Genomic DNA, 20424 nt, shown 5'->3' with positions numbered 1-20424 from the left:
GCTCAGGCCGAACTAGACTCTGCTTGACAGAGCAACCTGAGGAACCATTGTCTCTCAGGACTTTCACAGGGATGCCTCCCACAAACCCTGGCTGAACAATGAAGGCACTGTCACCTGTGGGAGGGCCTGTGGAGGAAGCAGCTAGCCACTGATAAGGCTGCTGAATAAATGTTGCAGCAAACATGGTGCCCTGAGAATTAGATACCTGAGGGGTCGTACTCACTGTGTGGGGAGATGGAGTGTTGACCTCCTGTGGCAGAGTGTTCACTGTCGCTGGGGGACTCGAGAAAAGTGGGGGAGTACCCGTACAGGTAGGGACGAGACCACCGTGCTGCTGCTGAGGAATGAAGGCTGCGTTCGCCTCCTGTCTCCTATTCACTTGAGTTGGTGCTGAAAAGGATAGTCCCGACGGTCGGTTGCGTGGCTGATACTGCTGCTGGTTAGGGTATCTGTTGTACCCCTTCCACTCAGGATTCTGGGTGTTTTGCCCCTGGTCCTTCCTCTGTGGTTTTGGACCTTGGCCAATATTCTGAGAACGACCTTGTTGCTGGGATTCAGTCTGAGACGGTTTCCCAGATTTATCAGCTTTCCTGTTCCAGGTATGCTGCTTGCGAGTTTGATACCCGTATGCAGTGAAGAATGCATCAGCCTTCTCCACCATTTGGCTGGCATCCCTTACCTGGCAGATCTTAAGCTGAGCCATAAATTCGGCAGGCCACGACTTTTCTAGCTGTGTGCGCAGCATAATGTCGATTATCCCCTCACACGTGGAAGGAGTTTCATCTTTCTCCATCCACTCATCTAAGTAAGCAGTAAGCCGGTCAAGAAACTGAAATGCAGTCTCTTTTTCCTGTAAACACACCCTCATGAACTGACTCTTGGCGTCGTCAACTGTGAGACTGTATACTTTGACGAGTGCGGCCTTCATTATCTCATATGTGAGATTGTCTCCACGAATTCTGTGGAGAATATTGAGGGCAGGGCCTTCAAACAGGCTAAGAAACTGAAGCCGCTTAGCTGCATCATCCAGCTGGTACAGTTGAGCCATGTCTTCAAAACGAGCTATGTATGACTCGATTCGCTCGCCTTCCTTGTATGGGGGAAGCTTGATGTGTGGGGTCGCCATAATATGTGCAGGGATAGCGCTCTTGGAGTTTGGGCCAGCTGCACCAGATGTGCTGAAGCCAGAGAATCTCGCTTGAGCTTCAACATTTCAAGTTCATGTTTTTCACTTGCTTCTCGCTTGGCACGTTCATGTTCTCGTTGTTCACGCTTGTATTCACGTCCTCTCTCATGTTCTAACTTGCGTTGACGTTCTCTCTTGCGTTGTTCTCGCGCTGTTCTTGCTCGTGTTCGCTTGGATTCTACACTCTTCACGAGCATCATTCTCGCGTTGCTGCTCGTGACTAAGCCGAGAGAGGACATAATTCTTTACTTTTTGGGGGTCTGTAGGCCCCATATCTTTAGCTTCCTGTACATAAACGTTGGTAGTCATGATGCTAACTCAGTCTAAGTGAACTAGAGACTCAGTACTGACTGCAGTTTTGCAGAGAAAGATGCCAATAATCGAGAATAAAGAATATAGGCACAGGTTAGTGGTGACCAGTTTTATCTAATTAAACTGGTAAAGAAAGAAAATTAAACAACTGACTGTGAAAACTATTATGTAAATTAAGAGAACTGAATCAGTAATCACCAGTAAGATAGTGCCTATAGACTTTAATGATAAATACCTAAGTATGAGTGACTATTATCTCGTGAATAGCTTTAGAGCTAGGAGTTAATATCCTGGAATGAGGTGGCTAGATGTCATGGGGTTTTTAAGAGTATGCAATATTAAAGAATAATATTCAATAATACTTGAGAGGACAAAGAATTGACTTGTGAAAATCAAGCAATGATTACTTTATGCCGGCTTACTTCGCCGATTCTCTAAGGACGAGAATTTATAAACTCTCAGTACACAGGAGAGACTAATTACTCACACGTGCTGTTTATTAGTGCTGTTGGCCTCTGGAGAAAGTGACTCCATCCCTGACAATCAATAACTAATGCTATTAATGATAAACAGGTTCTTGCTGGTGCATTAACTCCTGGTTGCACAACGGACTTAGTTAAATGCAAAAAGGGCTGGCCTAAGTACCAGTTCTGAATAATGCAAAGTGTTTATGCAAACTAGGAGCTATAAGTGAAATAAGCTTAATGTGGAGAAATAAAACACGAGTTTACATTACATTAAGCTCAAGAGAAAAGAACTTAATTTATTGATTACAATGAGATAAATTTACGTTACATGTTTCAAAATGAATTCAGAATAAGGAGAACACACTCACTCAAAAGCTAACACTTAAACCCAGGAAAAAACGAAAGGAAATACTGGTCAGAGAGTGGGCTAAGTGGGAGCTGGGCATCGTTGCTGAGGAAGGACGCTGCCACGCTGAACCTCTCGCCGGTTCACACTAGGTGGGAATTCAAGAACTCGCAGGGCAACGGCGGCACTGGCCCCATTCGAACCTGTTTCCATGACGCTCAAATCCTGACTAAATTCAAACTGTGAGAGAGGCGAGTGTCGGGCCGCACTTGCTAACAGCTAGAAGTGAGCGAAACACGCCCATAACAAATCACTCAGCGGAGGCATTAATGTCGCGCACAAGGATGATCACTTATGAAACATTTAAAAATGTTCTGCAAACACTCCCGATCGGGTGAATACATGGCTGTTGACTGAGTGATACATACTGGGATTCCACTAGAATTTGCGATTTCCCACCGAAATTTAATGTCACGAGTTTATTTAAATATAGGATCGTGCCAACTCGTGACAATTGAAAACAGCTGATGATTTCGGAAAATATAGTGCCATGGTCCACTGAACAGTTTAGGGATATGAAAATGGGCAGAAGAATTCACTGAAGAGAGAAGGCATTACATTTCACAAGTAAGATATATATCTTGTGGCTAATTCCATACCAAAGGTAAAAGCAGGAATTTCTTTAATTATATTTGTAATTTTCTTAACCTGCCACGTGCCAGTGCCGTTTTAAAACAGTCTAACAGAAATCTGTGGTGAGTGCCAGTGCCATTTTAAAACGGTTTAAAATTAAAATATTCACTGTGACCACATTTTTCAAGATTCGCGGGTAAAAATTGGCAGGCATGTATGTTAACTGTTCCTTTATCATGCCCCAGGCTGTCAAGGCCATACACCTACTCACTTCCCCCCTCATGCTCGCTCTGCCTCACTCTGCCTGTGTGCCACACCCAGTGTTGTACATAGTGTAGGCATTTTCATGTAAGTGAAGGAACTATACATAGTGAAATAAAGTTGTAAATATTTTCTTGTAAGTGTAAGAACTGTACATAGTGATGTCAAGCTGTAAATACCTTCTTGTAAGTGCCAGGACCGTTAGGTTGTACCTATCTTCAAGTAAGTGTAAGACAATGCATTGACAGTGAGAGAGACACGCAAATTGACATGTTGAAGTAATAAGTAATCAGAAAAGTGTACTGAACATTGCTATACCTTCCCAACATAAATACCTGGGTCTACCTTACATAGAAAACGGCTTTCTCTCATCTTCGTGGCGAGAGTGAGAGAACGGGAATACCTGTATACGAGTGTGCAGGACTCAATAAAACTAACCCATTTCTGAGCTTTGGTGAGTATTTTAATGGTGAAATTCGTTGTTTTCACATCAAAATTTATCATTTTAGCCAATAAAAAAAGGTCAAAAACTGGCTGGCACAGGGGTGACCAATAGGGCTAAAAATAGCTGGCAGATAGTGGGTTAACATGAGTGTGGCCAACATCAAGATGATTATGAAAGAAATACAAAACATGTTTGGACGGCTTTATGAACTACGAGAAGTAGCAATTTTTCTAGATTCCCAGCAGAAGGCAGATCTCCATGACAAGTTCCATTCTGAAGGCATTCTGCTATCTCTAGCTTACCTGGTGGACATCTTTGAAGCGCTGAATGCAACCAACCTTAAACTACAAGAGAAAAACATCATCATCATGCACCACGACACCATTTGAGCCTTCATGGCCAAACTCGACCTCAGGAAATGTCGAATTCAGGATGGAAATACAGTCAGTTTTAGTAACTTGGATTCTACTCTCATTCACATTTACCTTGATTCTGAGTTTTAAAAATATAACCACATCTGACCAACTTGAAAGCAGAATTAATCAGACACTTCCCAGATATAGATGAGAAGCCTGGAAATTCTTCAGGAATCCATTTCATTGTGAGGTAGCTGATGTCTGGGATGAAGTGCAAGAGGAGTTTCTAGAGTCAAAGTTAATCTCCTCTGCTGAGGAAGACTTCAAAGAACTGGATCTTGAGATGCTCTGGGTCAAGTACCTTCTTGTTTACCCTCTGATCTCACATCGAGCTCTTCAAATTCTTACAATGTTTGGATCTACATATCTTTGTGAAGCTGCATTTTCCATGCTCGTTGCTGTCAAGACCAAGTACAGAAACCGGCTGAACGTTGAAGGGGACTTACATTGTACATCCTCTCGCATTCGACCACGCATTCAAGATCTGGTAGCTAAGAAGCAGTGTCAAGTATTTCATTAAATTAGTAAGAAAGTAACCTCATTAAATATGCTGGGTATATTGTTTGCACAGAATTCATGCTTAATAAAAAGACTAAAAACACCAATTTTTTCAGTTTTTCCTTAAAGTACGGGAGGGAATTTTATGAATTTGGCTGAAGATGCGAGGGGGCATGGAGGGAAGGACCAACTACTAGAGGAGACTTGGTAGTAAAGGGGTTAAGAACCACTGTTCTATACCATTACTGCCCCCTAGGGTGGGGCGGGAAGATTTTTCCCCAGTATCTCTGTTTTAAACTCATTAGCTAAATGTGCCCAATCTAATTCATTGAAATAGGCAGAAAAAAATCAATCCATAGTTTTTGTATTATAAGCAAGGAGTGGAAATAAAGTATTTGAACTGAATATGAGTGCTGGTGTTCCAATATGGCGGCCAAAATCACATGCTCACGGCAGAGATATCCTCTCCATACTATAGAGCTCAGTGGTTTGTACTCGTAAAAGTTTACCTAGACGTGTTTTGTTTTGTTCAGAGAATTCAAAATTTCACACGTATCTAGGCCATCTGATAAACTTAGTAAGTCCCCGTTTTTAAATTCATCTTTGCAAATAACTATATATAATACTTTGTTTAGGCAATCTCATCATCATACGCTTATTGAAACCCATATATAAAAAATAATTTACATTGCAACGTTAATAATGAATGCTCCCAGACAACCAATCAGCTGCCAGCTTTCAAAAACTTAAGGATCATCTCTTCGCAGATCAGGTCAAATAATCTATAGTGCTTTGCCAAGACAAATAAAAATAAAGTTAAATCAATAAAATTTTGGTATTCCAGTGTGATACGTTAGCAAAATTTAATTTAATTAATCAAACGAAGTATTGAACAGAATTGGTTTGTGGCAACTGTATTATTATTTGTAAACACAATGTTTTGTAAATATAGCAAAATGTGTTCAACAAAACGCATTTCTTAGATGACACAAGTCCATTTCTTTCTCCATTACATAGTAATAATGATCCATTCTTATATTTTATTCAAATGCACTAATTTAGTGTACCTCTATCTATCTATCTAACTATAGCCCGACGCCCTAATCCCGCAAAGGGTGACCACAGACAAAACGCCTCCAAATTGCTCTGTCACCCACTATTTGACTACCCTCCTCCCAACTCACTCCCCCCTCCCTCATATACCTCTCAACTCCATCCCTCCACCTCATCCTCGGTCGTCCCCTCCCACTCCCTCCCTGCACCTCACCTTCATACACCCTCTTAGTCGTTCATTCTCCATTCTCTCCACATGTCCAAACCATCTCAGTGTATTTCTCCAAATCTTCTCAACAACATCCACATCCACCCCACAATGTTCTGTCACTTCATTCGTCAACCTGTCCCTCCTTGTCACTCCACATGCTCCTCTCAAGCAACTCATTTCCACTGCTCTCACTCTTGACTTGTTCCCCTCTTGCAAGGTCCATGCCTCGCTTCAATACGTCAGGGTAGGGATCACAATACTGTCATGCAGTGATGTCTTAACTTCCATACTCACCTTCCTATTTCTCATCACTGGTTTCAGTGAACCAACAACCTTCCTTCCCTGCTGTAACCTTTCATGAACTTCATTCCCCAAAGTTCCATCCTTACTCATCACACTACCCAAGTACTTGAATGCACTCACATTCTCCATATCCTCGCCATCCAACCTCACCGTGCATTCTGCGACTTCATTCCTCTCAAACACCATAAGTTTACTCTTGTTTACATTAACTTTCAGATTCCTCTTCCTACACACTGTCCTAAATTCATTCACCAAACCTTGCAACTCCCATTCATCTTCACTCAACAATACTGTGTCATCAACAAACAACAACACAGGAATCTTCCAAATCTCACCCTCATTCATTAGAGCCACCCCCCACATCCACTGCCTTACCTTGCCCCTCCTTTACAACCCCATCCATACATATATTAAACAGCCATGGAGACATCACACAACCCTGTTTCAGTCCACATTGAGATCAAAGAACTCACTCAGCTCACCATCCACTCACACCGTAACCCTAGCTCCCTCGTACATACTCTTCACAGCATTTTTTTTTTTTTTACTTACGTTTTTTAATCTTTTCCTTTTTCTTACTACCTATAGTTTAGATACCTATCATGATGCTATTGAGCACTCCTAAAATATTAAACAACAACAGCAACTACTACTACTCCAACAACAACAACAATAACAACAACAACAGCAACAACTTTAACTACTACTACTACTACTACTAGTACTACTACTAATACAACTACTACTACCACCACTACTACTTAAAATGCCCACCGTGCCCTCCGCCGGACCTCCCACTTCACCATCCCCCACCTCACCACCGGGCCGCCTCCGCACCACCACCCCAGGAGGACACAACGGTGGGGTTAGTGACCCCAATCAAGAGGGTCACAAGGACACTACGGTCCTGGGCCCTTCTTCCCCGCAACTGCCCCAACACCAGGTGACCGGGGAAAGGACACTACCTTGCAGGCGGAACAACCGTAGTCAGAATAGGGGTGGGACTGAACTAGCTTCAGTCCCAAGTAACACCGTATTGACGGCAATTGTTACACCCTCTAGGGCAGGAGGCCCAAGGGCAGGAGGCCCAAGGCTACGGCCTAATAAAGTGTACGAGGGTAAGGCGACCCAAGGCTCCGGCCTTAGTACACCCCAGAGAGAGAGTTGCCCCAGTGCATCCCTCTCCTGCTGTTCTCCCCTACAGGAGCAACACCGCGCCAACGGTCTCTATACGTGGCGGGGAAGGAGCGGCCTTGTACGCCCTTCAGTTGCTTCTGGTCGGAAAGATCAGCTCCCGGCTACGGCCAGAGTACGTACCAGGGTAAAGAGCCCCTGCTATCGTACGTGTAGCTTTTCCCTACTACGGGAGCAACACCGCGCCGACGGTCTCTATACGTGGCGGGGAAGGAGCGGCCTTGTACGCCCTTCAGTTGCTCTCTGTAAGATGGGTAGGCATCCTGCTCCTGCCGGGGCACGTACCAGGGTAGAGAAGCCCCTGAAGGTAGCCTCAGTACGTACTGGAGAGAGTGTGGCCTCTGTGCCCCTCACTCCGGCTTGTCCCCTACTACGGGAGCAACACCGCGCCGACGGTCTCTATACATGGCGGGGAAGGAGCGGCCTTGTACGCCCTTCAGTTGCTCCTTGTACGCCGGGTAAGCTGACGGCCACAGCCAACGTACGTACCAGGGTAAGGCGACCAAAGGCTCCGGCCTCAGGACGTACCAGAGAGGACACGAGTGACGTGAGTCCTTCTCCAGCCTCCTCCTCCTGTGGGAGCCCTTCGTCACCACCCGGGAATATAGCCCCGAAGGTGACACTAGAGTGGTGGCAAGGCCCGATATCGGACCTACCTCCCACGCCTGGGAGATCCTTGTTCCTGCTCGAGTTGTGAAGGAGAAGCTGCCGAAGCCCAGCCCTGTTGTCGCCTCTTCCCCTAGGCGCCCACAGTCCCAGGACACCCAGGCCAGTCCCACCGGCTCCCGACGAAGGCGATCCCGGCTCCCTCACTCCACGGAGCCAGAGACGACAGGCCCGACTACTCAGGCTGTTCGGCCCCAGTCCCGAGGGCCACCTCCCAGGTCGAGGCCCCCAGAGAGGAGGGCCTCCCTGCACCACACCGACGAGTGTGACCCGGGCAGTGACTCCCCTGTGGGTAATCCCTTGCCCTCTGCAGGTCGGGTCCCCCTAGGGCTCTACCCTCACGCCCTTGTCACGGAGTGAACATTACCCAGAAGATACAGGTAAATAGTGATTCCCCTTGTGTCGAGAACAAATCGGGGAAGAGAACAGTGAACAGTGACTAAGTGAAGAACAGTGCAGTTACCAATAGTTCAAAAGAACTGTGTCGGCAGGACAGAGAATGAACCTTAGAGTAATTATCCAATTCCCCCCCAATAAAAGAACTTTCTGTGGACGCATAAGGCTAGGGTGCACGGCCCGGTCAAAAGCCTGAGTGTGAGTGTCGCCGTGACCAGGTGACTGTGTCAAGTGTCGCTATCCGCACCCTATCTTATTTATAGTAATATTTCCCCTACAGACTCCCAATCTTGTTTATCCCCTTTGTGATCAGTTCAGTGTATATCCTGCCTAAAAGTGACACATAGACAATACCATATATAATTCAAGATATCCCTGTATGAACATTGTAGTGTGTACTGAGTATAACTATATTTTGTGGTGCTGAATATTAACTCTGTGTCTCTGTTCCCCTGTATCTCAAATATCACTCTCTGTTGTATTGTAACGGTTAGAATTAAGGTAATAGATGTGTTAAGGTGTACTGCCTGGTTTTTATGTCCTGTTCCCTTGTTGGTGCTTTACTTCCGGTCTAGAAGGAGGACCCTGCTTCAGTCGCTAGTGTTTTTAAGACGAGAAGTCGCCTTAAAAACACCAGCATAACACTGGTGACAAGCAGTGGTTCTGGATCCGAGTAAAAGCACGGAGGAACGATTAAAGGAAACTTGCACAATGGCAGCCAAACCGCGCATCCAATTGCCGAGATTCAACCCGGACCAATGTGACACTGAAGTATATTTAGATATGGTCAAACCCCTCCTAGACATAGGGTTCGACTCGGACAGAGAAAAAATTGCAGTCACATTGCCTAACCTGGGAACAATAATTGCCACTGTCGCACCAAAAATCGTCCCAGAACTGACATGGGACCAATTCTCACAAATCGTGAGACAGGCTTTCACGCCATCAATAGGCAGAGTTGTCGCCCTCTCTCAACTCGACGCCCTCACCTACGACGGTAACCTAGACGACACATTCGTCCAGGCTCGGCGCCTCGTCAGCGCCGCTTATCCCGAGGCAGCTACAAATGCCCGAGATATACACACATTTAATGCCCTGCTGAGGATTCTCCCTAGCACAGTCAGGGAGCACTTCTCGATCTATGATCCCTCAGGGGACATGGACCAGGACCTGCAACTCGTCAGATGTCTTCTCGCCGCCCGTCCCATACCACAACAACTCCACGCGTGACAAGATTCCTGACGAACCAGAACAATCCACCCAAACCTAAGCCGCCGCCTCACCAGCCGCCTACAGAGCCAACTGCTACTGTGCCCAGGGCTTAGCCGCAGAAAAAACGCCCCAACCCCAAGGAACAAGGCAACCTGATTACCATTAATCCTTGGGAGTTCACGGCCTGCAGTCGCACCTGCCCCCTGCACGACATAAGAGAACAGCTCAAGGCAAGCAGGCGCAGAAACTTTCACCAGGGGCGCAAGAAAGACTCCTCCTTAGACGACGACGCCCCGGAAGACGACGCACCGCCAATACTCTACCCGGGACCGGACGACGACGAACACGATGACCACACCCAACCTCAGCAGATGGATTTTTAGGCCCGCCCCCGCACCTCCCCACGGTGGCGGGGGCCACCTCACACAGCTACAGACCCCCAGTCTACAAGATTTGGCTGAACGGGGTCAAGGCACGATTGCTGGTAGATACGGGAGCAGCCAGATCGTGCCTCTACTCCCACTTCTACTCCCGCCACACCTCTGCTTTCGGCCCCCTTCTCCCCACTTCAGCCAACCTCGTCGACGCGGGGGATGGCCCCATGCCTATCCGTGGGGAAACACGGGCCCTTCAAACCAACACTAACCAACGAGTATCCACCAACCACCCATTCATCATATTCGATTCGACATGTAATCAATATGATGGATATCTTGGGCTGGACCTCCTCCAAAAACTCCATGCCACCATTGACTGCCATCAGCGCGCCTCCACTTCAGTCCAGCCCGCCCCAACCAAGCATCAATTAACAAGAGAAAAAAATCTGGTAGAAGAAAAAAGAAGAACACCACCCCCACCACACCACGCAGACACACACAACCCCCGAACATTCACCTGCCCCAACCCACCTGTACATCTGACCCCAACCCAACCTCACTCAAGCCTCACTTCATTCCCCTCCATCACCATCCCCCACTACACATCGTCTGGACCCCTCCCCATCTTTTCCTGCCACTATCGCCTCCTCAATCACCATTCCACCCCACCACGAAGCTTGGGTAAAACTTAACAGACCTTCAGGTACCTCCGTCCTCTTCTCACCATCCATACCCACCGGACCACTCTCCTCCTGTTTAGCATCCCCCACCTTCCTCCCGCCACATGCCCATGACATCCATATCGCTAACCTCGCCACAACCCCACTAACCCTACCACGAGGACTCATCATTGGCGACACGGAAGAAGCAGAACCATGCCAAGCACCACCCCCCGATCATTCCACTCTCCCCGACCTACCATCACATCTATCCCCTTCCCAAACCAACAGCCTCCGACAACTCCTCCTGGACTTTCAGGACCTATTCTCCTCCGGCCCAACCGACCTTGGCCACACTACCTATCTCAGCCATGAGATACACACGACCGGACCTCCAATTCGCCAACCATCACGACGAAAAAATCCAAACCAACAGGCAGAAGAAGACCGGCAGGTCCAGGATATGCTCGATGTCGGCGTTATCTCCAATTCCACTAGCCCATGGTCCTCACCTGTTGTACTCGTGTGAAAGAAAGATGGGACTATGCACTTTTGCATTGATTACCGCAGAGTCAACGACGTCACTATCAAAGACGCTACGCCCCTACCCAGGATCGACAACTCGCTTGACTCCTTACATGGGTCGACCTGGTTCTCTACCCTAGACCTGCAATCAGGCTATTGGCAAGCCCCTGTACACCCTGACGACAAGCCCAAAACCGCCTTCTCAACATCAAACGGGAAGCATTATGAATTCAACATTCTTCCCTTTGGACTCTGCAACACCCCTGCCACATTCTCCTGCCTGATAGTCAGTTCTCAGCGGACTAACCTGGGAGACTTGTTTGGTGTACCTGGACGACGTCATCATTTTCAGTCATACCTGGGCCGACCACCTCCACCGCCTCAAACAAGTTTTCCACCGTATCCGCCAAGCAGGGCTCAAACTGAAACCGACAAAGCGCGTCTTGACCGAGAGATCAGTCTCTTTCCTTGGACATCTGATTAACGCTGAAGGCATCTCCCCTGACCCAGAAAAACTACGTGCGATCGCCGACATTCCCCTACCTCGTGACGTACACGAAACTAGAGCATTCCTAGGCCTAACAACATACTACAGGCGGTTCATCAAAAGATTTGCAGATATCGCCAAACCCCTACACGACCTAACAAAAAAAAGGGGAGCCATTCGTATGGACCGAACCAAAAAAAACTGCATTCACCACCCTCAAGTCCAAGCTAACCTCTGCCCCCGTCGTCGCTTTCCCAGATTACAACCTCCCATTCCGCCTGTATACCGACGTATCACTCATCGCCATAGGGGCTGTCCTTGAACAAGTGCAAAACGGCCGCGAACATATCATCGCCTGTGCCAGTCGCACCCTAAATCCTGCAGAAAGAAACTACGCAGCCACCAAACGAGAGTGCCTGGGAATCATCTGGTCCCTCGATTACTTCCGCTCCTACATCTCGGGCACCCATGTGATAGTCATTACGGACCACCAATCCCTACAATGGTTACGTCAGTCAAACACCACCAATGCACAACTCATACGATGGCGAGGAACACTCGAGGAGTATGATTTCGAGATCTCATACTGACCAGGCAAACTCCACACAAAGGCCGACGCCCTGTCCCGTCTACCAATCAATGCAATCTCAACAGAGCCAGACCTAATCCAAATGTGGCACAACAAACAACGCCCTACCTGGATCCCACCGAACACATTCGCTAAACTCCACCCGCATGGCGAGCACCTGTTCGATCCCAACAGACACATCGTCCTAAGCCCCACCACCGCCCACGACACTATGCTACACCTCCACGCCCATAACGGCATCCACCTGGGAACTAAAAAACTCCTACAAGTCTTTACCGACATGTACTGGACACCTAACCCATCCACCATTGCCAAGAACATCATACAATCCTGCCGAGCCTGTGCTTTAGGAAAGGACTTCACCCGTACACCCGGCCCTTCAGGAAAATTAACAGCGCAGAAACCCTTGCAACTACTTTCCTTAGACGTCGTCAGCCCCCTCACACCCAAAGCAGGGTACAAATACATAATCACATTCGTGGATGTGTATTCAAAGTTTATCATCGCATGCCCCGCCAAAGATCACAGTGCAGTATCAGTTGCCGACGCCCTCACCCGCCATGTCTTCCCGTATTTTGGTATTCCCCAAGCACTGCACTCAGATAATGCCCCAGAATTTACTGGCAAGGTCTGCGAAGAACTGGCAAACATATTTGGATACCACATCTCCCACTCATCCCCCTACTGGCCCCAAGGTAACAGCATCTGCGAGAGGAGCCATCGCTCCCTCATGAACCAGGTCCGCACATGCATTATGCAAACAGGGAATGAAGACTGGCCTGCCCACGTCAAGATTATCCAATGGGGTTTAAACACATGCCCACGAGAAGACGGGATAACTCCACATGAAAGAGTTTTGGGGGAATCTCCACTACTCCTACCACTCCGCCACCACCTACAGCCACCCACCCCACCCTCCACTACCGACCCTCTCCACCACCTCAAACGCCGCCTCCACCACCTACACACTCAACAAGACCTGGCGCCCGACACGAATCACTCCAACCCATACAAACCTGGTCAGTCCGTGGTCGTTGCACACCTGCCCGCCCCCTCCAAAACCTCCCCCCGATTTAATGGACCCTTCAAAATTATTCGAGTACCCAACCCATACCAAGTCATCATCGATCAACAGGGACAACACCGCACATACCGAAATCGCCATGTGCGACCCTTCCACCCACCCAACACTGACCACCCTCCCGCCCGGCCAACCTGCACCTCTTCCTGCACACCTGTCCATCCCGACCTTTCTGAGAATTACCCCCCAGACTCCTACTCCTACTCCTTCTCACCCCCTCCCTCCACCTCACCTACAACCAGTCCACCCCCCGACACACCGCCTACACCACCACCACCGCCCGAGACCGCCACCCCTCCACAACTCACAACTCACCTCCCTAACACCTGTCCACCCACCACCTCCTGACCCACACCGCCCCCACCGCCCACATCACCACCACCGCCCAAAGCCACCACCTCTGCAGACCTCACCACTCACCACCCTACCACCTGCAGACCCACCACCCACCTCCCCTTGACCATTCTCATTATACGCGCCACACCGCACCCCCACCCGCCTCCAACCCTAACAGCCGCACGCCCTCACAACCACCACGTGCACAACCACCCTCACCACCCACACCAACCCTCACTACCACCACCACCAGATCAGGACGCCTCTCACGCCCACCCTTGAGATACACCCCATCACCACCGCCCATCGCACGCCCATCCCAACACCCACCACCACCACATACCCCCCCCACCCCAAACACCTCCCCCATAACCCTCCCCCTCCACCAAGCATGATGAAATCTTCCCAGGTCCCAATTCCCCAAAGGACAACTCTCCTCCCACTGAACCATCCCCCATAAAATCACCAATCTCCCGTTACTCTCCAGCATTCAGCTTTCATCTCCTCACCAGGAACCATTCCCCGAGATGAAGGTGACGAGAGTACACTGGCTACCCCACGACCGCCCACATGCCAGAATCCGAGACACCCACCACCTTCTCTGACTCCTACGCCGGACCGACCATCCATCCTCCCTCCGGCTCACTCTCAACCCCCATCAGGAGCCTAACACCTTCACCACCCACTGGGTCAGCCTCATCCAACACCTCACCCCGGCCCACCAGACATCCCCCTCCACCACCTACCACCTCCAGTAACGGGGCCTTGACTTTTACAACGTGGAGGATGGTAAAATGCCCGCCGTGCCCGCTGCCGGACCTCCCACCTCACCATCCCCCACCCCACCACCGGTCCGCCACCACACCACCACCCCAGGAGGACACAACGGTGGGGTTAGTGACCCCAATCAAGAGGGTCACCAGGACACTTCGGTCCTGGGCCCTTCTTCCCCGCAACTGATCCAACACAAGGTGACAGGGGAAAGGCAACTACCTTGCGGGCGGAACAACTGTCGTCAGAAAAGGGGTGGGACTGAACTAGCTTCAGTCCCAAGTAACACCGTATTGACGGCAAATGTTACACCCTCTAGGGCAGGAGGCCCAAGGGCAGGAGGCCCAAGGCTACGGCCTAATAAAGTGTACGAGGGTAAGGCGACCCAAGGCTCCGGCCTTAGTACACCCCAGAGAGAGAGTTGCCCCAGTGCATCCCTCTCCTGCTGTTCTCCCCTACAGGAGCAACACCACGCCAACGGTCTCTATACGTGGCGGGGAAGGAGCGGCCTTGTACGCCCTTCAGTTGCTTCTGGTCGGAAAGATCAGCTCCCGGCTACGGCCAGAGTACGTACCAGGGTAAAGAGCCCCTGCTATCGTACGTGTAGCTTTTCCCTACTACGGGAGCAACACCGCGCCGACGGTCTCTATACGTGGCGGGGAAGGAGCGGCCTTGTACGCCCTTCAGTTGCTCTCTGTAAGATGGGTAGGCATCCTGCTCCTGCCGGGGCACGTACCAGGGTAGAGAAGCCCCTGAAGGTAGCCTCAGTACGTACTGGAGAGAGTGTGGCCTCTGTGCCCCTCACTCCGGCTTGTCCCCTACTACGGGAGCAACACCGCGCCGACGGTCTCTATACATGGCGTGGAAGGAGCGGCCTTGTACGCCCTTCAGTTGCTCCTTGTACGCCGGGTAAGCTCACGGCCACAGCCAACGTACGTACCAGGGTAAGGCGACCCAAGGCTCCGGCCTCAGGACGTACCAGAGAGGACACGAGTGACGTGAGTCCTTCTCCAGCCTCCTCCTCCTGTGGGAGCCCTTCGTCACCACCCGGGAATATAGCCCCGAAGGTGACACTAGAGTGGTGGCAAGGCCCGATATCGGACCTACCTCCCACGCCTGGGAGATCCTTGTTCCTGCTCGAGTCCCGAAGGAGAAGCTGCCGCAGCCCAGCCCTGTTGGCGCCTCTCCCCCTAGGCGCCCGCAGTCCCAGGACACCCAGGCCAGTCCCACCGGCTCCCGACGAAGGCGATCCCGGCTCCCTCACTCCACGGAGCCAGAGACGACAGGCCCGACTACTCAGGCTGTTCGGCCCCAGTCCCGAGGGCCACCTCCCAGGTCGAGGCCCCCAGACAGGAGGGCCTCCCTGCACCACACCGACGAGTGTGACCCGGGCAGTGACTCCCCTGTGGGTAATCCCTTGCCCTCTGCAGGTCGGGTCCCCCTAGGGCTCTACCCTCACGCCCTTGTCACGGAGTGAACATTACCCAGAAGATACAGGTAAATAGTGATTCCCCTTGTGTCGAGAACAAATCGGGGAAGAGAACAGTGAACAGTGACTAAGTGAAGAACAGTGCAGTTACCAATAGTCCAAAAGAACTCAGTGTCGGCAGGACAGAGAATGAACCTTAGAGTAATTATCCAAGTCCCCCCAATAAAAGAACTTTCTGTGGACGCATAAGGCTAGGGTGCACGGCCCGGTCAAAAGCTTGAGTGTGAGTGTCGCCGTGACCAGGTGACTGTGTCAAGTGTCGCTATCCGCACCCTATCTTATTTATAGTAATATTTCCCCTACAGACTCCCAATCTTGTTTATCCCCTTTGTGATCAGTTCAGTGTATATCCTGCCTAAAAGTGACACATAGACAATACCATATATAATTCAAGATATCCCTGTATGAACATTGTAGTGTGTACTGAGTATAACTATATTTTGTGGTGCTGAATATTAACTCTGTGTCTCTGTTCCCCTGTATCTCAAATATCACTCTCTGTCGTATTGTAACGGTTAGAATTAAGGTAATAGATGTGTTAAGGTGTACTGCCTGGTTTTTATGTCCTGTTCCCTTGTTGGTGCTTTACTTCCGGTCTAGAAGGAGGACCCTGCTTCAGTCGCTAGTGTTTTTAAGACGAGAAGTCGCCTTAAAAACACCAGCATAACACTGGTGACAAGCAGTGGTTCTGGATCCGAGTAAAAGCACGGAGGAACGATTAAAGGAAACTTGCACAATGGCAGCCAAACCGCGCATCCAATTGCCGAGATTCAACCCGGACCAATGTGACACTGAAGTATATTTAGATATGGTCAAACCCCTCCTAGACATAGGGTTCGACTCGGACAGAGAAAAAATTGCAGTCACATTGCCTAACCTGGGAACAATAATTGCCACTGTCGCACCAAAAATCGTCCCAGAACTGACATGGGACCAATTCTCACAAATCGTGAGACAGGCTTTCACGCCATCAATAGGCAGAGTTGTCGCCCTCTCTCAACTCGACGCCCTCACCTACGACGGTAACCTAGACGACACATTCGTCCAGGCTCGGCGCCTCGTCAGCGCCGCTTATCCCGAGGCAGCTACAAATGCCCGAGATATACACACATTTAATGCCCTGCTGAGGATTCTCCCTAGCACAGTCAGGGAGCACTTCTCGATCTATGATCCCTCAGGGGACATGGACCAGGACCTGCAACTCGTCAGACGTCTCCTCGCCGCCCGTCCCATACCACAACCACTCCACGCGTGACAAGATTCCTGACGAACCAGAACCCTCCACCCAAACCTAAGCCGCCGCCTCACCAGCCACCTACAGAGCCGACTCCTACTGTGCCCAGGGCTTAGCCGCAGAAAAAACGCCCCAACCCCAAGGAACAAGGCAACCTGATTACCATTAATCCTTGGGAGTTCACGGCCTGCAGTCGCACCTGCCCCCTGCACGACATAAGAGAACAGCTCAAGGCAAGCAGGCGCAGAAACTTTCACCAGGGGCGCAAGAAAGACTCCTCCTTAGACGACGACGCCCCGGAAGACGACGCACCGCCAATACTCTACCCGGGACCGGACGACGACGAACACGATGACCACACCCAACCTCAGCAGATGGATTTTTAGGCCCGCCCCCGCACCTCCCCACGGTGGCGGGGGCCACCTCACACAGCTACAGACCCCCAGTCTACAAGATTTGGCTGAACGGGGTCAAGGCACGATTGCTGGTAGATACGGGAGCAGCCAGATCGTGCCTCTACTCCCACTTCTACTCCCGCCACACCTCTGCTTTCGGCCCCCTTCTCCCCACTTCAGCCAACCTCGTCGACGCGGGGGATGGCCCCATGCCTATCCGTGGGGAAACACGGGCCCTTCAAACCAACACTAACCAACGAGTATCCACCAACCACCCATTCATCATATTCGATTCGACATGTAATCAATATGATGGATATCTTGGGCTGGACCTCCTCCAAAAACTCCATGCCACCATTGACTGCCATCAGCGCGCCTCCACTTCAGTCCAGCCCGCCCCAACCAAGCATCAATTAACAAGAGAAAAAAATCTGGTAGAAGAAAAAAGAACACCACCCTCCCCACACCACTCAGACACACACAACCCCCGAACATTCACCTGCCCCAACCCACCTGTACATCTGACCCCAACCCAACCTCACTCAAGCCTCACTTCATCCCCCTCCATCACCACCCCCCACTACACATCGTCTGGACCCCTCCCCATCTTTTCCTGCCACTATCGCCTCCTCAATCACCATTCCACCCCACCGCGAAGCTTGGGTAAAACTTAACAGACCTTCAGGTACCTCCGTCCTCTTCTCACCATCCATACCCACCGGACCACTCTCCTCCTGTTTAGCATCCCCCACCTTCCTCCCGCCACATGCCCAAGACATCCATATCGCTAACCTCGCCACAACCCCACTAACCCTACCACGAGAACTCATCACTGGCGACACGGAAGAAGCAGAACCATGCCAAGCACCACCCCCTGATCATTCCACTCTCCCCAACCTACCATCACATCTATCCCCTTCCCAAATCAACATCCTCCGACAACTCCTCCTGGACTTTCAGGACCTATTCTCCTCCGGCCCAACCGACCTTGGCCACACTACCTATCTCAGCCATGAGATACACACGACCGGACCTCCAATTCGCCAACCATCACGACGAAAAAATCCAAACCAACAGGCAGAAGAAGACCGGCAGGTCCAGGATATGCTCGATGTCGGCGTTATCTCCAATTCCACTAGCCCATGGTCCTCACCTGTTGTACTCGTGTGAAAGAAAGATGGGACTATGCACTTTTGCATTGATTACCGCAGAGTCAACGACGTCACTATCAAAGACGCTACGCCCCTACCCAGGATCGACAACTCGCTTGACTCCTTACGTGGGTCGACCTGGTTCTCTACCCTAGACCTGCAATCAGGCTATTGGCAAGCCCCTGTACACCCTGACGACAAGCCCAAAACCGCCTTCTCAACATCGAACGGGAAGCATTATGAATTCAACATTCTTCCCTTCGGACTCTGCAACGCCCCTGCCACATTCTCCTGCCTGATGGAGTCAGTTCTCAGCGGACTAACCTGGGAGACTTGTTTGGCGTACCTGGACGACGTCATCATTTTCAGTCATACCTGGGCCGACCACCTCCACCGCCTCAAACAAGTTTTCCACAGTATCCACCAAGCAGGGCTCACACTGAAACCGACAAAGCGCGTCTTGGCCGAGAGATCAGTCTCTTTCCTTGGACATCTGATTAACTCTGAAGGCATCTCCCCTGACCCAGAAAAACTACGTGCGATCGCCGACATTCCCCTACCTCGTGACGTACACGAAACTAGAGCCTTCCTAGGCCTAACAACATACTACAGGCGGTTCATCAAAAGATTTGCAGATATCGCCAAACCCCTACACGACCTAACAAAAAAAGGCGAGCCGTTCGTATGGACCGAACCAAGAAAAACTGCATTCACCACCCTCAAGTCCAAGCTAACCTCTGCCCCCGTCGTCGCTTTCCCAGATTACAACCTCCCATTCCGCCTGTATACCGACGTATCACTCATCGCCATAGGGGCTGTCCTTGCACAAGTGCAAAACGGCCGCGAACATATCATCGCCTGTGCCAGTCGCACCCTAAATCCTGCAGAAAGAAACTACGCGGCCACCAAACGAGAGTGCCTGGGAATCATCTGGTCCCTCGATTACTTCCGCTCCTACATCTCGGGCACCCATGTGATAGTCATTACGGACCACCAATCCCTACAATGGTTACGTCAGTCAAACACCACCAACGCACAACTCATACGATGGCGAGAAACACTCGAGGAGTATGATTTCGAGATCTCATACTGACCAGGCAAACTCCACACAAAGGCCGACGCCCTGTCCCGTCTACCAATCAATGCAATCTCAACAGAGCCAGACCTAATCCAAATGTGGCACAACAAACAACGCCCTACCTGGATCCCACCGAACACATTCGCTAAACTCCACCCGCATGGCGAGCACCTGTTCGATCCCAACAGACACATCGTCCTAAGCCCCACCACCGCCCACGACACTATGCTACACCTCCACGCCCATAACGGCATCCACCTGGGAACTAAAAAACTCCTACAAGTCTTTACCGACATGTACTGGACACCTAACCCATCCACCATTGCCAAGAACATCATACAATCCTGCCGAGCCTGTGCTTTAGGAAAGGACTTCACCCGTACACCCGGCCCTTCAGGAAAATTAACAGTGCAGAAACCCTTGCAACTACTTTCCTTAGACGTCGTCAGCCCCCTCACACCCAAAGCAGGGTACAAATACATAATCACATTCGTGGATGTGTATTCAAAGTTTATCATCGCATGCCCCGCCAAAGATCACAGTGCAGTATCAGTTGCCGACGCCCTCACCCGCCATGTCTTCCCGTATTTTGGTATTCCCCAAGCACTGCACTCAGATAATGCCCCAGAATTTACTGGCAAGGTCTGCGAAGA

This window comes from Coenobita brevimanus, chromosome 10 (genome assembly GCF_032717465.1).
Source record: "Coenobita brevimanus isolate Jiangsu-jjx chromosome 10, ASM3271746v2, whole genome shotgun sequence".
Lineage (NCBI taxonomy): Eukaryota > Metazoa > Arthropoda > Malacostraca > Decapoda > Coenobitidae > Coenobita > Coenobita brevimanus.
The sequence above is the reverse complement of the archived record's forward strand: the minus strand, read 5'-3'. Positions refer to the sequence as shown.